The 7,331-nt window shown below is 40.9% G+C and overlaps 1 protein-coding gene across 1 annotated transcript in view; it reads right to left on the reverse strand.

Moving 5' to 3' along the window:
- Window positions 1-7,331, reverse strand: part of CSMD3 (CUB and Sushi multiple domains 3) — a 576,345-nt gene that overhangs the window by 72,975 nt on the left and 496,039 nt on the right. The window lies entirely within an intron of this gene.

The following is a 7,331-nucleotide window of genomic DNA, read 5'->3' on the forward strand; positions in this document are numbered from 1 at the left end:
ATCTCTTTACATTTTTGTAACTATGGGGGTTATTTACAAAGCTGCTGTAGGCAGCCGTGTGAATAACTGTAATGTCCCCCGGCTTCCTGGCTCCTCCCGACTGCGTTCCAGGCTGGGGCGCATCGGCCGCGGTGCACGCCGCTCTCCTCCTCCCCCTTGACGGAAGTGTAGATGCGTTCCACGCTGGAACGCGGAAGTAGCCCACGGCCGCGTGACGTCACGGCCGCGGGCTATTTAAACTTGCCATAGATGCTGTGGGGTGTTCGATGATTGGGATCATAGCCCATACACCCCACAGGAACCTCACCAGCCGCCTCGAACCTCTCCTCACGGAGGAAACAGCTCCCCAGCAGCCAGCATCCAGTGGACATCTCTTGGAGGAATCTGATTGCACCTACCAGGAAACTGCAAGTATCTCCAAGCTATATCTTGACTATATCCTGGCTCACAGACGCTGCCCTCTGGTGGAGACTTTGGGTATCGCCTCTCTCATGTATTCAATACTATACCCAGTTATGCTGTATGAAGGGGAGAATTGATGTTATCTGTCATAGAGACTACTCCATTCGCTCACACCTCAATTCCAGATAAGATTGCCATCATCAGGGATTGGGTTATTAGTCTGTACTACATCGAAGGTTATTACGGATTACTATTTAGCGGTCCATGATGACTTAATCCCCTACTCTCCGTTTAAGATTGAGAGAGCCGCCGGGGATTTAAGCCTGACAACCGCACTACACCCCCAGTTGGAACCGCAGCTGTGATTCACCATACTCTTCCCAAGCCGGGCCCTGACAATAACCGACCCGAAGTGAATTGAGCCGAACGCTGTTTGGCTATTCACTTCAGGCTTGTATGGCTGATTTCAGCTGTACACCTACTGAAATCAGCCGTACATCGGCTTGCTGCGGCCTGGTTCGAGTTGGCCAAACCTGCTAATCATGTTCGGCCGACCCGAAGTGCAGGCTACTCTCTGCTGTTCTGCCTATTCTCATAGAAGCTGAACAGCAGTGAGTGAATAGCCGAATGCTACAGAGCAGAATGCCATGTCCCGAGCAGAATAGAAAAACAGTTTTAAAAAGTAAAAAAAAAAAAAAGAAAACGATTGGCGGAGCCAGAGGCGATATGAAAGCCAACTGTGCTGAGTTCTCATGGTACTGACACATCAGCGTCCCCTGGTTACCGAGTAACCAGGGGACGCTGAACTGTCAGTACCATGAGAGCTCAGCAGAGTCGGCTTTCATATCACCTCAGGCTCTGCCAAGCTCTTATTGTAATGCAGGGGCAAGAGAGCACCCCCTGAAATGATGGCATGATGGCAGATAGCAGAGGAAGCAATAGCTTCTTTGCTATCTGCAAGTTTCTTTTTCTTTTTAGTATTCTGCTGCCGTCATAATAAAAAAAACAAATAAAACGGCATAGGACTGCATAGCTAGATTCCTATTGGCTATTTCACTTTGCAATATCCAATAGTAAGCTGGCTATTGCACCCGCCCTCTGCTGCTGTCAATCACTAGAGAGGACCTGATAGAGCATGGCAGGTCCCCTCTGCTGATTGACAGCAGCAGTGGGCAGGTGCAATAGCTAGTTTGCTATTGGCTATTGCAAAGTGAAATAGCCAATAGGAATCTAGCTATGCATTCCTATGCTGGTTTTTTTTCTGACTGATTACGGCTGGTGGCTCCTGTGTCAGAAGAAAAAAAACAGAGCAGGGAAAAGTTTACTCTGCTCAATTGAGCAGAGAAAACCTTTCTGGGAGAAAGTGTTTCTCTCCCGGGTGGCCAGGAGCCGCTATCTAATAGCGGGAGCCTCCTGGAGCGTCCGGCAGAGTAATGACAGATCAGCGTCCCTGGTTACCTGGTAACCAGGGGACGCTGATCTGTCTCTGCAAGTGGCCGGAGCCAGCTGTGAGATGACGGCTGGGTCTGCCCAGCTGCCGGTAGCAGGCTGTCGGCCGGCCAGGTTCGCCTTTCATCTGGGCTCAGTCGAGCCGAAGCATATGCCTTCGGCTTGACTGAGCCCCTCGGCCAACTTCGGGAGCTGCACGGGCTATAGTGAATAGCCTGTACAGCAGCCCTTTGGTTCTACTGAACCAAAGGGGTCCTGAGGCCGAAGCTAGCCGAAGGATCAGCCGAAGCTACGGCTAGATCCTTCGGCAGTTTTGTGAATAACCCCCTATGTTTAAAAAAAAAATAAAAAATAAGTACATATAAAAAGCTTCAATTCTCAAAACCTGTTGAATTCATTAAAAGATTTTCTAAAGGGCCCAGACATCTATCCCTTACCCTATTAGTGGTTGGCAGGAAAATTATGCTTCAGAGGTAGATTTCAAATGAACCACCTTCCCTGATAAAACTACAAAATCTTTCAAAAAGGAATGGATTAAAGCTACTAATCAGAGAGAGACCCATACAAATATTTTTTTGAAATTGTTGTTAGCGCTCCAAAAAAGGATACACTAAACAGCAGCCACATCATGGCTACAGCGTTTACATGGTTACACTTGGTATTTAAAGAGACTTTGTAACAGACACCCATCAAACCCCTAAACAGTACTTGGCCCCCTCATTGGTGCTTTTTGAAAAGTCACAAGAGTGATGCATCACTGCCCCACGTACACTGCCATTATTGGTATCAGAGCATGATCAGGATTACTGTGAGTAATGTATAAATGTTCAGCAACCTCTTTTTTTACTCATCATGTTGTTTGATTGCTTCCATTATCTTAAGTTTACTATGTAAATCCTACTCTAACAACCATCAAATTGTATACACTGCAATTGTTGAATATACAGTAATGATGACATGTTAGCCCTTTCCCATCTTTTGAACTATTGTACTTGCATTTACTATATACCCCGATAAAAAGTTTTGTAAAAGAAACACAAATGGGTTGGGAAATTTCTCTTATTGGAACAATACTGAACACTAACATTAAAGTGACACTAAACTCTAAACAACACTCTAAAAAATACATTCAAGTACCTTAACCATTAACAAAAATGTATCACTCGGCTGTAGATCCTCAAATCATCTCTGAATTGGTGCTGACACTGGGGGGACGGGGGGGGGGGGGCGGCATCTGGGTGCCTCCTTAATTAAAGGGGTACCCCGGTGCAAATAAGCCCCCTTGCCCACAGACCCCCACAACCACCGAGTCAGGGTTGTGGGGAAGATGCCCTTGTCCAAATCGGCACGGGGACACCCTACGAATGCCGAGGGCACGTGGCCTGGTACGGCGCAGGGAGGGGAGGGCGCTTGATCATCCCCCCCTTTCCTGCTCTGCCGGGCCAGGGCTCGGATCAAGGGTCTGGTAGGAATGTTAGAGGGGACCCCACGTTGTTTTCCCATTTTTTTGGGGCTGGGGTTCCCCCTTAAAATTCCTACCAGACCTAAAGGGTCTGGTATGAATTGGGGGGGTAACCTCATGCTTTTTTGTTTCCTCTTCTGCAGACTAACATAAAAAAAACTTTTTTTAATGTAATTTTGCTGCAACAAAATTGAGTCCAACAAACAAAATTTCGTCCAGACTACCGCTAACAAATTTCGGAATTTCCAAAATTTCATCCGAATTTCAATTTGGAACAAACTGCACATGTCTAATACAAATTAGTCAAATAAACCTGTGCTTGAAGTCCATCAAGGGAGTGAGCTTGGAGCTCCAGAAAGAAGGACAAAGTCAGCATCAATTCAGAGATGATTAATAGTTAAGGTACTTGATTTGAGGTATTTACATTTTTAAGATTTAACTCATGAGTTTAGTGTCACTTTAAAGAGGTTGTATAAAAGAGGTGATCAACGTAGTTGATATTATAGACCTCAAGTGTTCACCCTGACATTAAAAGGCTGCTTAATAAAACAATACATGAAACAAATAATAAAAACATTTTTTTAGATGTGAACAAACTAAATTATATCTAAAAATTATATACAATCCCAATAAAGTTATACAAAATGCATTTTTTTAGATGTAAATATAACAAAAAAGTAAATTATATATAAAAACAATATACAATCCCATTAAAGTTAGTTGCCTAGGCACTTCCATTTTCCTTTCAAAGATAAATATGCCTTCTACATTATTCTGTCTTTGATTTTAACTCAGTGTCAAATTATGAGTTTTCAGGCCTAATCCCTGTCTGCTGCATTATGTTCTTGTCACACTATAGAAAAAATAGGTCATAAAGAGGTTTCATTTCTGTGTTACAGAAATCATGTTATAGTTGATTGTAGGATTAGGAAAAGTCACATCATACTGTGTCTTATTAAGACAAGCATAGCCTATAAGTGACAACAGTGGATTTTCTGGAGTCTTAATGAGCAATATGTTACATAGGCATATCTTTAATAACAAATGATATATGTCAGAGGTTTTACTAGACATTGCATACCGTGGGATTGGGGAAAAAATACACACATGCACACACAAACAGCCAGCCAGCAAGCAGCTAATGATTGTGCTTCAATCTCTTCAGTTTATTAAGCATTAAAGTGTTTATATTTCCCCATACAATATGTCAGTACCAATAAGATCTCTCATTAAAGGTAGATTATTTATTCCCTATAGGTTCTTCTTCATTCATAGTAAGATTACTGGTGAAAATATAAGTTGCAAAGTATTTATAGTGATGTTGATCAATCTACCTATATATTTCTATCAATCTATTATTAAACCTGAACTCCAGCAAATGGCTCAATATACAGATGAAATACGTATATATGGGGGTTCTTTAATCTTTCAAAGGATTTGTATATCTGTCCATTCAGTTCTGAGACTTACACAGCCCTGCCACACAGCCCATCCTTGTTCGGCAGGGGAGGAAACCTGATTCAGTACAGTAACATTTACAGGTGTCCTCCCCACTCGCAGCCTGTGATTGGACAGTAAAACAGGAAGCAGCAGACAGATGAGCTCATCTCTCTGCCACTCTGCTATCTCCTATCAGCATGATCCCTACACTGCAGCACAACTGACTGGCGCATTGTGTGACCACTCCCTCCTGCAATCTGACATATGCTGTGCAGGGGGTACCAAGTAAAATTCAGGTACTTACATTGCTATCATTAAAAAAAAATGTATTAATTAATTCAGAGCTGCATTAATGTGTGCCTTTTACATCATAAAATAACAGCACACATTATGTGGGGAATTTAGGGGGGAGCAGAAGAATCTGGAGCAGTTGCCTGTGGCAAACAATCAGCTTCTCTCTTCAGTTTGTTCAGTTAAGGTATGAAAATGAAACATGGATGCTGCTCCAGGTCCTGTCTGCTCCAGTTTTGATAAATCCCCCTCTCTATGTGTCATGAACTTTAGTCTGTTCACATACACAAGGCATAATGGCCCTAATGTAGATGCTCTACTTTAATCTTGTGAAGCAAAGCTTTATAGAAGAAAATTTGGATGACTTGTTTTTTATTTAAACATGATTTATTTGATCATTGTAACCAACATGTTTCTGGGTTAAAGTATATCCCCTTCTTCAGAGTTTTAATTGGTAGGTTGAATTATTGGTGTAACGTTCAATGTGCCATCATTAGTAGCATTTTCATCCCTGAAGTGGTTGAATGCGGCAAACTCCATAGACTTATAATGGAACATTGCACTGTACACCAATAATTCAACCCATCATTCTAAGCTGTGGTATAGGGGATGAAATAAAATCATTATGTTGGCTAAGATACATCAGTCAAGTATAGGCTTCTGCCCCTCAAAACTGTTTTTTTTATTGTAACATGGTACACAAAGCACAAGTATATATGCCCATTCAGTTCCTGCATTCAAAATGATTTACAGTTTAATGTCTAATGTTGAAACAGTGCAATGATACAAATCTATCTATCTATCTATCTATCTATCTATCTATCTATCTATCTTTTTGTTTTTATTTTATTCGCTTTTTAGTTGATTTGCTGGAATCAGGCATTAACTACAGCAGCAGATGTGGCTATTATCTAGAACAACAAGTCCAAGACATAAAATGGCTGAACTTTCCACTGAAAGGGGTCAAGGCAAGATTTACTTTCCATGTGTCCTTCTTCCTACAATCAGAAGAAAGTGCCATTTATTCATACTGAAATTACATTCCCCCAATTTATTCACCGAAATGTCCACAATGGCATTTACTAGATTTACAGTCCTTTCCACAAGCGATCATATTTATTATCTAGTGAAAGTGGTCACAGCCTTGTAAGCTATTAGAGAATATAGTTATCAAAAATGAACTTCTAACAACAATGACACAGAGGACAGAGCATGCTGAATCACCATACCGCAAATGAAGTTTAAATGAAAGTCTTGGCACTAAAATCATTAGCTGGTGTCCATTTACTTTTTAATATACTCCTTGCCATTTATAGCACTTGAATTGTAATGTGTGTGGAATACGTGCCATTGTAAATGATTTAAACAAGAATCAACTTTTATGTGGCTCTTAAATTAAAATTCCACTTTTGTAGAGTAAAGCACAGTCCTATTTTGGTCAGTTATGTACACTGCCTTGCAGAGCCTTACCTCCATTTCTGGAGATACTGAGATAGCCTATCCCACTCACTTCCTTAAACTGAAGAAAGTGGGAGTGTTAGGTGGGAGGGCCTCCCTGCTATCAGCCCCAGTGGTCTAGGGAAATATGTTTAGGAAAAGCAGTGTCTAAAGCTGCTTCTGAGTTTTATATAAAAATTGACTTCTTAAAGGGAAGCTCGGATGAAAACAAAAGCCCCTTTACTTCCCCCTAAAATGAAAACGGCTTTTGTCATTTTGTTGTGTTTTAGATTTTATAAGCTTTTAAAGCAGTAGTTTATATTTGTTTTCTTATTTAGACACTTTTTGTTTTACAAATACATATTTGATACATGACAAATGGTTCCCATTGTACTGGGTTAGCTAAAGAGATAGCATAGCAAAGATGTCTGACTGGAGCCTCTGATGAACAATAAATTACTGCTGTCATGACTCATTCTAGTTCTGTAACAAATGGGCTTCTTTCAGCAAAGCTGAAAGCTAAAATAGCTAATGATGAGAATATGAAGCTAGCTGATGACTGCGAAGAAAAAAGCATACACAAATGTCTTTCTGATAGATAGATAGATAGATAGATAGATAGATAGATAGATAGATAGATAGATAGATAGATAGATAGATAGATAGATATGATTTATGTTGGTAGAAGAAGCTTGTTGTGTATCAAAATATTTGGTGTTGGTAATGTTGAAGTGGGGCCCTGTTATTTAGTATATTTATAATATGTCCAGTTCCAGAGCACAGTTTTTAGATATTGTACCAGCTCACACGGAAACCTTAATAAAATAAGTATTCTCTGTGCACTAATATA

Source organism: Nanorana parkeri, unplaced genomic scaffold (assembly GCF_000935625.1).
Source record: "Nanorana parkeri isolate BGI_ZX_2015 unplaced genomic scaffold, ASM93562v1 scaffold1019, whole genome shotgun sequence".
In the NCBI taxonomy this organism is placed as follows: domain Eukaryota; kingdom Metazoa; phylum Chordata; class Amphibia; order Anura; family Dicroglossidae; genus Nanorana; species Nanorana parkeri.